The following is a 12,673-nucleotide window of genomic DNA, read 5'->3' on the forward strand; positions in this document are numbered from 1 at the left end:
GGGAGAGGGAGAAGCAGACTCCCTGCTGAGGACTTGGTGCTCCCCAGCCTGGACTTGGGGCTCCTCTGGGTCCCAGGACACTGAGACCACAACCGGAGCCAAAGGCAGACACTTAACCAACTGAGCCACCCAGGCGCCCCTTTAAGGTTCTATTTTTTTAAGTAATATTTGCACCCAACGTGGAGCTTGAACTCACAATCCAGAGATGGAGTTGCATGCTCCATCACCTGAGCCAGCCAGGCTCTCAGATACCTTCCCAGTATTTTTTTTTTAAGATTTTATTCATTTATTCATGAGAGACACACACAGAGAGAGAGAGGCAGAGACAAAGGCAGAGGGAGAAGCAGGCTCCATGCAGGGAGGCTGACGTGGGACTCAATCCCGGGACTCCAGGATCACGCCCTGGGCTGAAGGTGGCGCTGAGCCACCGAGGCAGCCCACCTTCCCAGTATTTGAGGATGTTTTTGTTGAGGTCAAAGGTGTTATGTTATTAACAAATGTGATTTTTTAATATTATATAGCAAAATGTGGTAATATTTGGAAAATTTGCATAACTCAATATTTTCCAACTGAAGAATGTAAGACATTACAAAACCACACATGGTTAAAAGATCATTCAAGGTGAGACAGAAATCAGTAGATATTAATGTATTAAGAGTATAAAAACATTCACTGATACGGTTTCAGGTTCCACATCTCATTTATCCTTTGATGAACTACCAATTATCTGGCATAATATTAAAGAATAAGGAGGCCTGGGTGGCTCAGTGGTTGAGCGTCTGCCTTCAACTCAGAGCGTGATCCCGGGGTCCTGGGATCGAGTCCCACATCAGGCTCCCTGAGAGGTGCCTGCCTCTCCCTCTGCCTATGTCTCTGCCTCTCTTTCTGTGCCCCTCATGAATACATAAATAAAACCTTAAAAAAAAAAAAAGAAAAAAGAATAGCCACAATTATCTGAAAAAGACCACTAAAACATTTCTTCCTTTTCCAGTTACATAGCTATATGGGGCCAGATTTTCTTCATAGATTTCAACCAAAACAATATATTGCAACAAATTAAATGCAGAAACATATAAGAATCTATCTTCTTTGAAGTCAGACATTAAGAGACTTGCAAAAATGTAAAATAATACTGTTCTTCTAATTTTTTTACTTTTTTACATTTGTTTTTGAAGTCTAATTACATTAGATATACAACATTACATTAGTTTCAGATGTACAACATATTGAGCCAACAATTCTATACGTTACTCAATGCGGTCCATGATAAGTACAGTCACTGTCACAATACATTGTTACTTAATATTATTGACTGTATTTCCTATGCTGTACTTTTCATCCCTCATTTTATAACTGGAAGCTTGTATCTCTTAATTCCTTTCATCTATTTTGCCCATCCCCCTACTCACCTCCCCTCTGGCAGCCACCAATTTGTTCTCTGTAGTTAAGAGTCTGGTTATTTGTCTGGTTTGTTCATTTCTCCTATTTTTTAGATTCTAGACCTAAATGAAGTCATATGGTATTTGTCTTTCTCTCTGTCTGATTTATTCCATTTAGCATAATGTCCTCTAGCTCTATCCATGTTGTTGCAAATGGCAAGATTTCATTCACTTTTGAGGCTGAGTAGCAGTCCATCACACACACACGTACACGCACACACTAGATCTTCTTTATCCATTCATCCTAGGTGGACACTTGGTCTGCTTCCAAATGTTGGCTATTGTAAACAATGCTGCGATAAATACAGAGGTGCATGTATCTTTTTGAATTAGTGTTTTCATATTCTTTAGGTAAATACCCAGTAGTTGAATGACTGGATCAGATGGTATGCTTATAATACTTTCAGGAAACCTCCAAATGTTCTCCACAGCAGCTGCCCTAATTTACATTCCTACTAACAGTGCAGGAGGGGTTCCCTTTTCTCCATGTCCTCCCCAACATTTGTTATTTCTTGTCTTTTTGATTCTAGCCATTCTGACTGGGATGATACCTCATTGTGGTTTTGAGGTGCATGTTCCTGATGATGAGTGATGTGAGCATCTTTTCATATGTCTCCTAGTCATCTGTATGTCTGCTTTGGAAACATGTCTACTCAGGTCCTCTGTCCATTTTTTGTCATTGATTGTATTTTCAGTGTTGAGTTGTGTAAGCTTCTTTACATTTTTTCATATTAACCTCTTATGGGATATATGATCTAAAAATATCTTCTCCCATTCACTTGGTTGCTTTTTTGTTTTGTTGATGGTTTTCTTTTTGCTGTGCAAAAACTTTTTATTTTGGTGTAGTCCCAATCATTTATTTTTGCTTCTGTTTCCCTTGCCAGAGGAGACATATCCATAAATATGTTGCTAAGGCCAATGTCTAAGAGATTATGACCTATGTTTTCTTTTTTTTTCTTTTTTTTTTCTACCTATGTTTTCTTTTAGGAGTTTTATGGTTTTAAGTCTTACCTTTAGGTCTTTAATTTATTTTGAGGGTTTTTTGTATGGTATAAGAAAGTGGTCCAATTTCATTCTTTTGCATGTAGTTGTCCAGCTTTCCCAACATGCACCATTTATTGAAAAGACTGTCTTTTCCCTATTGCATACTCTGGCTTCCTTTATCCTAGATTAACTGACCACATAAGCCTGGGCTGTATTTCTGGGCTCTCTATTCTTTTTTTGTTGATCTTTGCATCTGTTTTTGTGCCAGTATCCTACTGTTTTGATCACTATAGCTTTGTAGTGTATCTTAAAATCTAGGATTGTGATAACCCCCAGTTCTGTTCTTCTTTCTCAAGATTGCTTTAGTTATTCGAGTTATCCATTTTTTTCTGGTTTAGAAAATACAGTTTTTCAAATAGGTAAGTAAGCATCTTTTTAAAATTTTATTGAAAGACATATTGTTTCACTCAAACGTGGAATATAAGAAATAGTGAAAGGGATTATAAGGGAAAGGAGGGGAACTGAGTGGGAAAAACTGGAGAGAGAGACAAACAATGAGAGACTCCTAACTCTGGGAAACAAACAAAAGGTTGCAGGAGGGGAGGAGGGTGGAGGGATAGGGTAATTGGGTGATGGGCAATGAGGAGGGCACTTGATGCGATGAGTACTGTGTGTTATACTACATGTTGGCAAAATGAATTTAAATTAAAATAAGCATTATTTTTTTTAAATTTTTATTTATTTATGATAGTCACAGAGAGAGAGAGAGAGAGGCAGAGACATAGGCAGAGGGAGAAGCAGGCTCCATGCACCGGGAGCCCGACGTGGGATTCGATCCGGGGTCTCCAGAATCGCGCCCTGGGCCAAAGGCAGGCGCCAAACCGCTGCGCCACCCAGGGATCCCCAATAAGCATTATTTTTTAAAAAATTTATTGAAAGAATGCAGGTAGTATCATGATTCAAACTAAAATTCCAGATTGTATTCATAATTGTTGAACACCTGGTTCTGGAACTTTCCTCTCCTCTTCATTTCTATTTAAACTCTCCAAGACAGGCCTTTATCTCTCACCTGAGCCAAATAACTATCCATCAACCTTCCCCACTTAAAACCTATCCCCCAGACTGCCATGAGCATGTCATACCTATGACCAAATCTATTAATTGCCCTACCTTATTTATGAATCCTTCGATGGCTCCCTGTCATCTTCAGTAGCAAGTTCAGTCTTCTTGGAATGGCAAGTGTCCAAGCCCTGCCTTCCTCACAAGCCTCAATTTCCTCATTAGCTGCAGTCATACATAACTGAATAGAGTTTTTTGCCATAGATCTGACTGTTGTTCCCTCTATGTGAAATATTTCCCCTTCCTCACCTGGCCAATTCATGCTCATCTTTTCCAAGACTCAAGATTAACATCCACCACCCCTGGAGCCTTCCCTGACCCTCCACCTCCCCATGCTCACTCTCACCCCCAGTCTGGCTTAAAGCTCCTTTTCTGTGTTTCCACAAAGACACAAAGACCATCAGAACTCTCAAGTTGTGTTGAAATTACCCATTTAGGAGTCCATCTAATCTACTCTACCATAAACTCCCTTGTAAATAGCCAACCACCTGTTAGTACATATTTAATTGAATGGTGCATTTTTAAATAGTTACACTTTCAATGGTTATATAAGTGCCTACAAAATATCTTCCATCTTGTCTCTTAGTACACAAAATCTAAAACATTCTTCGAGGTGGATGGAACTGGAGGGTATTATGCTGAGTGAGGTAAGTCAGTCGGAGAAGGACAAACATTATATGATTTCACTCATACAGGAATATAAAAAATAGTGAAAGAGATTATAGGGGAAAGGAGGGGAAATGAGTGAGAAAAATTAGAGAGGGTGACAAAGCATGAGAGACTCCCAACTCTGGGAAACGAACAAGGGTGGTGGAAGGGGAGGTGGGCGGGGGGATGGGGTGACTGGGTGACAGGCACTGAGGAGGGCACTTGATGGGATGAGCAGTGGGTGTTATATGTTAGCAAATCGAACTTCAATTAAAAAATAGAGAGAGATAAAATAAATAAAAATGAGGTATTTAATATGCAAAAAAAATAAAATATTTACTATCGGGTGCATTATAGAAAAGTTTGCCAACCCCTGCTCTAAGCAACGGTGCTCAGAGGCACAAGAGTGTCATGGCTTTGAAACCTGCAGATCCGGCTCTAGCACTGACCAGCTGTGCGACCTGTTCCTTAATTTCTGAGCCTCAAGTCACTGACTGGGTGGCCTAAACAATGAAGACTTATTTTCTCACAGTTCTGGAGGCTTAGAATCCAAGATTAAAGTGTCAGCATGGTTGGTTTCTCCTAAAGCCTTTCTCACCGGGTCCATGGGTGGCCTTTTGTATGGCACTCATCCCTAGTGTGTCTTCCTCTTCTAATAGGGACACCAGTCAGATTGGATTAGGGCATGTCTTAATGGCCTCACTTTATCACTTCTTTAAAAGCCCTGCACCAAACACAGTCACATTCTGAGGTACCAGGGGTTAGAGTTTCAACATATGAATTTGGGGTGGGGGGTGGGGACACAATTCAGTCCATAACACATAGGTTTGATGTAGCTGGATTTTAGAGGTGAAAACCAAGCACAGGGCTTTAGTTATGATATGGGCAGTCATGGGGTCCAACTGTGGTCGAGCAGGGAAAAATATGGGTGTCGTGGTGTTCCTAAACAACCTTCAAGCTGCTCTTGGTTTTGTTTTTTTTGTTGTTGTTGTTTTTTTGTGGTTTTTTAAGATTTATTTACTTATTTGAGAGAGCATGAGCAGAGAAGCAGAGGGAGAGAGAGAGAGAATCTCAAGCAGACTCCACGCTGAGCGTGGAGCCCCACACAGGGCTCGATCTCACAACCCCGAGATCACAACCTGAGCCAGTGAGCAGAAACCAAGAGTTGGACGCTAAACTAACTGCACCACCCAGGCACCCCTCCAGCTGCCCTTAAATGTGATGGTACTGAGAAGGAGGACCTGCGGGGTAGGTGGGAAGCATTTTGGACAAGGAACTATTAGGACTTTTCTACCGCGGAATAAAGGTGCTGAAGGAGTTCAATCTTTAAGTCCTCTAGAGATTTCTAGAAAAATGAAGATAATCTTTTAGGTGGGGGTGGAGAAGAAAAGAGGGAATATGGCAAGTCTGGTTTTGGATCCCTTGATTATACACGTGGCAACATGGAATTAGGACTCAGAGAAATGGTCAGAGCTGGAGATAGGAATCTGGAGTCTTCAGACAGGTCAGAGTTCAACCTGTGGGAGTTGGGGAGCTTGCTCAGAGTTCAAAAACATCGGAGACAAAAACTCTCAGTTCTCAAACTGCTTTGCTGTCTCATAGGTTTGGGAAATAGTTTCACATGACCTCTCCAGCTAATGTAGCATATCTGGTTCTCTCCCTTTGCCTTCTTTGTCTTCATAGCCCATTATTACCCCCCTGGCATTATATTATATAGCTATTTGGGTGTTGTCTGTCTCTTCCAGGTGAGCGTAAGCTCCGTGAGGACACAGACCTGTCTTTCTGTTCAGTACTCTGGAAGAAAGCCCAGAACCGTGTACGTGCTCAATAAATATTTACTGAGTTAAACTATAAATAGATTAATTTTCATAATCAATAGAATTAAATTTAATAATAGATTGCTGAATACTGTCTTTTTATCTTTTCTTAAAATAAAATCTTGTTCTTTAACAAATACCTTTGGATAAATGAACACATAGACGCATATATTTGAGAATCTTGAAACATACAACCTAAAAACTTAGTTTTGTTTGTGTTTTCCCTTAAGTCGTGCTTTCCCCAAATCAAGAGCACCTAACCTCTGCTCTGCAACAGTATTTATTTATGAGAAAGTAAATGTGACTTTCTTTAAAACTCCAGGCATTTTGCAATCTGGTTGCTCTTATCAGACGATCTGCTTGCATCTACTTTTCTTCCTTTTTAAATTTTCATAGCAGGTTATTCGTGGTGTTATTGGTTTCTATCAAGTCTCTGTTCCTTTTACTCACTGGACCTGTACTTTAAGATTCCTGGATCATTGTACTTATGTGGGTGCCAACAGTCCATATAAACATACTTTATCACTTTTCTTTATAATTTTCTCCAGGGGGCTGCTGGCTATGGTACGGCGTCTCATGACATACAGCTATAGGTAAAATAGGCATTTAAACCAAGTCCGCCCTCCTTCTTTTTTCTAAGGAATCATAATGAAAGAAAAATCTGAATCAGTCTGTATTTCATACAGGTGAAGATTTTTGTAAAATTCCAGCCTCTTTTTCAGGTAGTATGAGTGGCATAATTGGCACTAGAATTATGGGATAAAGTAATTTAAAGCAGTTCTCCGACAAATGGGGAATTCTCCGTACAGGTTTAGCAGAAACACTGAGGAAGGGACGCCTGAGTGGGTCAGTGATTGAGCGTCTGCCTTTGGCTCAGGATCGGGCGTGATCCCAGGGTCCTGGAATCGAGTTCTGTATCAGGCTCCCTGCATGGAGCCTGCTTATCCCTCTGCCTATGTCTCTGCCTCTCTCTGTGTGTCTCTCATGAATAAAATCTTAAAAAAAAAAAAAAAAAAAAAAAGATAAACACTGAGGAAGTGTGTTTTCAAGGGCCACATGACCCTTGAATGACATTTTGATGACAGTGGTAGCCAGAGAGCACCTTACTGATGGGAGTATACCATTATCTCTCAGGTGTGCTGAGGGAAATAAAGGGCTGAGAATCACTGGTCAGGCCTGCATTCTGAGAGTTAAAATAAACGGAACACATGAAAAACATGACTGGTTTTTATCTATCCTCTACTCTTTAGAGGATTGGGATTTTTGGGGGGGTTTTGGGTTTTTTGTTTTTTTGTTTTTTTAGTTTTTTGGGTTTTGGTTTGGTTTTGTTTGTTTTTGTTCCTCCAGACCGTGCTTGCTAGAATTTTATGGAACTTTTAAACTGTAAAGGAAAATATAGGCTGACGGGAACAGGACAAGTCCATAAAACCCAGAATGAGGTCAAGAGATGAAATTTGAGCACACTTGTCAGAAACAGAGAAAAATGGAAAGACGTTAACAGGAGAACCTGTTTACTAAATCTCATGGCCAATTTAGTGAATCTTTATCATTGTTTATTATAGTAATAGTTTTCTGACTTCCAAATTCTATCATGATTTTTAAAGCTCATTTATTTTTAAGTAATCTCTACACCCAACATGGGGTTCGAACTCACAATCCCAATATTGAGTCTCCTGCTCTCCCAACTGAGCCAGATAGGCACCCCACACAGTTGTGATTTTATTTTAATACGTTGGGCTCCTTCCTAACCAGTCCGCATAAATGTGAAAGTGCTCTGCGGGGGGGGGGGGGAATGCTGTGGAGATACACGTTATAACTAGACAGGTTTTTGTCCAATATGTAATCTATCCCTCCCTGGTCCTCCCAACCACATACACACAAATAGGCGGTATATGACCACTCAAAGGTCATAATAATTACAGGAGCAAGAAAGGAACTAAAAAGTATTACATGTCGAGGATGTGTCAAATACTTTACCTATATGGTACATTATCTTGTGTGATTTTAGCAATTTGATTTAGATACTAATATGCCAGTTTATGTGTGTCCGTGACATCATGTTATGGCAGCCCTAGCAAACTAATGCGCTCTCCCATCATACTTCCATTTACTACTCAATATGCAGTCTTTATGAGTGATCCTGGAAAACAGCACACTAATTCTTGTTCCTACCTTTTTTTTTTTTTTTTTGAGGGCGGGAGAGGGACAGAGGGGGAGGGAGGGACAATCTTAAGCAGGCTCCACCCAGTGGGGCTCCATCTCACAACCATGAGATCATGACCTGAGCCAAAATCAAGAGCTGGATGCTTAACTGAGTGAGCCACCGAGGTGCCCCTCTTGTCCCCAACTTTTATCCAAGCTAGAATTACTGCCTGATTTTCTTCATCCCTTGCTTAAAAGCATAGGGTTTTGAAGTCAAACAAACCTGGATTCAAATCCCAGCTGCATTCACTTAACTAACAGCTTTAATTAACTTCTCTGAGACTGTTTTCTCATCCATAAATGGAAATATTAACTATATCCAATCAGTATGTACGTTATAATATGCCTAGCACAACTCCCAGCACACAGTGTACAGTACACATTCAACGATGATAGTTGCAATTACTATCCATTTTTCAAAGCCCCATTTAGTACTTGATTGTTAAGCATTTTGGCTTCTCTGGACCACCAGCCAAACTTGACGAGAATATAGAAGGAGGGAATCATGGAGCCAAGTTTGGACTGGACTACAGTCTTGATGCCACTGAAAATGTTGGAGTTCATGTGATAAGCCACGGGGAGCCATTCAGGATTTCTAAACTGGGAAAAACATGACCAAAGCCGTGCTTTAGGAAAGACAAAGCAGCAGGTGAGACAGGTGATCAGGAGAGACAGTCCACAGTGGGGACAGGTACTAAAGGATGGAAGGAGCGTAGTGCCTATGGGAATAGAAAGTGATGAATTGTTTAAAAAAACATTTCAGACAAATAATCTATAGGGCTGGCAACAGACTGAACACAGAAAGATAGGAGAGAGTCAGGAGTACCCAGCACCCTAGGACTGATACAGTGGTAGCACCATGAACAAAAATACGAGCCAGGTGACGGAGAGTGTGGGAGGCATCGAGTTTGATTTTAACCTCCACGCGCCACTCCCCGTGCTGCTCCTACCACCGCATCTCCCACCGCATCTCGCCCCACATCTGCAGTCCGATCAGGGCAGTCTCCATGCCCTTCCCTTCCAGTAAAACTTCAAGAAGGCGAAGGCATTTCAAAATTAAATCACACTGAGACATAAACAGTCATCTGACTATTTGCATTTTAAAAGAGACCTCCCCAAACGAGCCACCATGAAATGTGGATAACTGACAAACACAAGAGAGGTACGAGACGCAGAGGGCATGTCCTTTCAACATTACTATCACCAGACAGTTCCCTTCCGACTTGCTACAAACACTTCGGTTGGCTGCAACCTATCTAGCACCATCTCTGGATTTACACATTAGTGTTGTATCTAAGACTCCTTTTCTCGTCTTAATGCCGGATGATGTTCAGGACCACAGATAAACAGAACTGTTTTCATTGCCTGTTTAAAAGATATGAAACATCAGCACAGAGCAGCAGGCCTGGGAAGGTCCGTGATGCATCAGTGTCTGCCCCGTTCAGATAGTTTCAGTTCATGTTACTAGAGATGCTAAGGGGACACTCAGCAGCCTTGCCCAGGGATCATTTTTCATTTCCTCCAACCCTTGTCTTCCCTATTTAAACCCACCTCCTTTACCCTCGACAAAGGTATGAAATAGAAACTTCTTACAATCTTCAAAATATTTTTTTCACAGATTAAAAAATGATTTAAAATTCACTATTTTTTTTCATTCTGGGTTATTCCGATTTTTTTTCCACATTCTGTGTCCAACTAAAACTCATGGAGTGACCATTGCTTACACTGTGGAGGAGAGAGGAGGAGGCGGATGAGAGGAAGAGGAAAGTGAAAATCTGAAGTCACACAATTCCCTTCCTCAAGGTGTTCCTGGTTTAGTTCATCTTCATCCACATCTGTGGATCACCTCTGTAGCTCTCATCCTTGAGCCTCCCACCAGCCTCTTGAAGTTTCTTTTAAATGTGGGAATCCATAGCAAGGGGCACACATTTTCAAGAGGATCTGACCCAGATGGAATCTAAGTGCCTTCCCTCCATGATTCTCATGGGAGTTATTCACAGCCACGCATTTGTTTGTGTGTTCACTGTAGTATGTGGACAGGTGAGGGTGAGGCTGATTTGTTTTAATAGTCGTAGTGCTGAGTCATTCAGATTATTTATTCTCAATTTCCTATCATTTTCTGTCGTATATTCATAGTACAAACACTTTGTCACTGCACTCCACCAAACACGGCTGAAAATGAGTTAAAAAGCAAGCACCACGGTGCTATAGAAAACAGTACAGCAGTTCCTCAAAATATTAAACATAGAATTACCATAAGATCTAGCAATTCCACTTCTAGGCATCACCCAAAAGAATTGAAAGCAGAAACTCACAGATTCTTATACACCCATGTTCATCGCAACATTATTCACAATGACCAAAAGGTAGAAGCAAGCCAACTACCTGGCTATTGAGGGATGGATGGATAAACAAAATGGGGAATGTATATACAATGGGATATTATTCAGCCTTGTAAAAGAAGGAATTTACAACACATGCCGTAACACGGATGTACCTGGAAGACATGATGCTAAGTGAAATAAGCCAGTCACAAAAGGACAAACACCCTATGATTCCATGTCCATGAAGCACCTAGAATGGTCAACTTCATAGAGACAGAAAGGAGAATGGTGGTTGCCAAGGGTTGGAGGAGGGGGAAACGGGGAGATAATGTTCAGTAGATGTGGATCTTCAGTTTAAGACAACGAAAAATTTCTGAAGATGAATAGTAGTGATGGTGGCACAACAATGTGAATGTACTTAATGCCCCCTACTATACACTGACAAGTAGTTAAGATGGTAAATTTTATGTCACATTTCTCACAAGTTCTTAAAGTATTAAAAACACTTAAGGATATAATAGAAGAAAATATTCCTGAAGTCAAGAAATGTGGGGGAAAAAATCAGAAATCATCCCTCTTCTGGAGGCAGATACTTTAAACAATTGTGGCAAGGATGCAGACACAAAGCAAGACACAAAGAGAGAACAAGTTAGGGAAAAATCTTTTTGACTTCAACTGAATAAGTGTATGTAGAACATTTACAGTTGTTTGTCCAAACTTGTTCTCCTTAGCACACCCCCTAAGGAGATTGTCATTTCTTCCCTAGCTGTCCCCTGATGAAAGTTTAAAACCAGAGATATACTCTGTATCTGTTTACGTGCTATTAGGGTCCTTTACAAGGCCACAGACCACTGTAATATAGAAGATATTTCCTTCCCCCAGAACCAATTTTCCCCAGTTGGAGACAATACAACCCTCTAGGAGAAGGCATGGTTTACTGCATTTGCCACTCTAAAAAATAAGTGCCATGACAAATAGCAAGTTTGACTGAAATAATCACAGGACTGGGGATGCACACTTACTAACCAATGCTAAGATGCGTCGAAAAGTCTTACGCCAATATTAAAAGTTTCTGCACGCTACTAAACCTCTGAACAAAAAGCGAGAAACTCATTTTTAGTGTCTTCCTACATCCGGAAGTTGCAATTATATAGGTGCAATATTTAGGTGGTTGACAAACATTTTGAAAAGCTTAATACAGATATTCGGTATCATGTGAATAATACAGCATCACCACTGCTGTTTAACATAATCAAGCAGAATTTACTTCTCTACGTGGTACAATGACATACACAGATTTTAAAGAAAAGCTCCATAATTGTTCTTATTAACTAGAACTGAAGGAGCCTTAAAATTCTGCTACTCAAAGTGTGGACGTTGGGCAAGCCTATGATCACGTGGGAACTTATTAAATATGCAGAATGATAAGCTCCGCCTTAGACCTACTGACACAGAATCTGTAGTTCAACCAGATCTCCAGATAGCTCTCATGCATATTAAGGTTTGAGACGAACGGCCTGTAAAAGACAACTATTGAAATTCTTTCCTAACTCATCAGAGCATTTTGTTTTTTAACCAAGTAGATTAATTACCCCACTCATAATACCATAGGGCCTACAGGAAAGGTAAACTAGAAAATGAGCATATGAAATTGTTTAAAAAAAAATATCGATAGGCACCCACAGTTCCTCTTCAGAAGCAGTAGCAGCGGGCCCTTCACCAGAGCTTTGACTAGCGATGCTCTTCCAAGCCTTAGCTTTCTAGCACAGAAGGAAACATCCTTCGAGGAGCAAGGGAGGAGCAAGGGTGACGAAGGGTGGGATTCCCCTTTCTTTGTAACCCCAAGTGTTGTGTCCAAAAATGGCTTCTCCCATCCACTAGCCCAACCATTCTCACCGTTCCACCAGATGGCTTCACTCTTGGAGGTATGAAAGATTTTCCTACGGTCTTCTTGAAACACCAAGGCTCATATGGTTATCAACCAAAACTTTACCAGTTAAATCTGAACAGGAAGCAGGGGGGACCCAGAGGGGAGCCAGAGAAAGGGAGGGACCCTGGAAAGAGGTTGATCTCTCCCCTTAGTACGGAGCTAATAGCCCAGTGGCGTGGAGGCAAGGGTACTTACTAGCTACAGAGATCA

General features: G+C 40.9%; 1 protein-coding gene across 1 annotated transcript in view; it reads right to left on the reverse strand.

Annotated features, from left to right (window-relative positions):
- The window catches only part of NFKBIZ (NFKB inhibitor zeta), a 29,222-nt gene that overhangs the window by 15,775 nt on the left and 774 nt on the right, over positions 1 to 12,673 (reverse strand). The gene's annotated exons all lie outside the window — the stretch shown is intronic.

The sequence above is a fragment of the Nyctereutes procyonoides genome, unplaced genomic scaffold (genome assembly GCF_905146905.1).
Source record: "Nyctereutes procyonoides isolate TBG_1078 unplaced genomic scaffold, NYPRO_anot_genome, whole genome shotgun sequence".
NCBI lineage: Eukaryota > Metazoa > Chordata > Mammalia > Carnivora > Canidae > Nyctereutes > Nyctereutes procyonoides.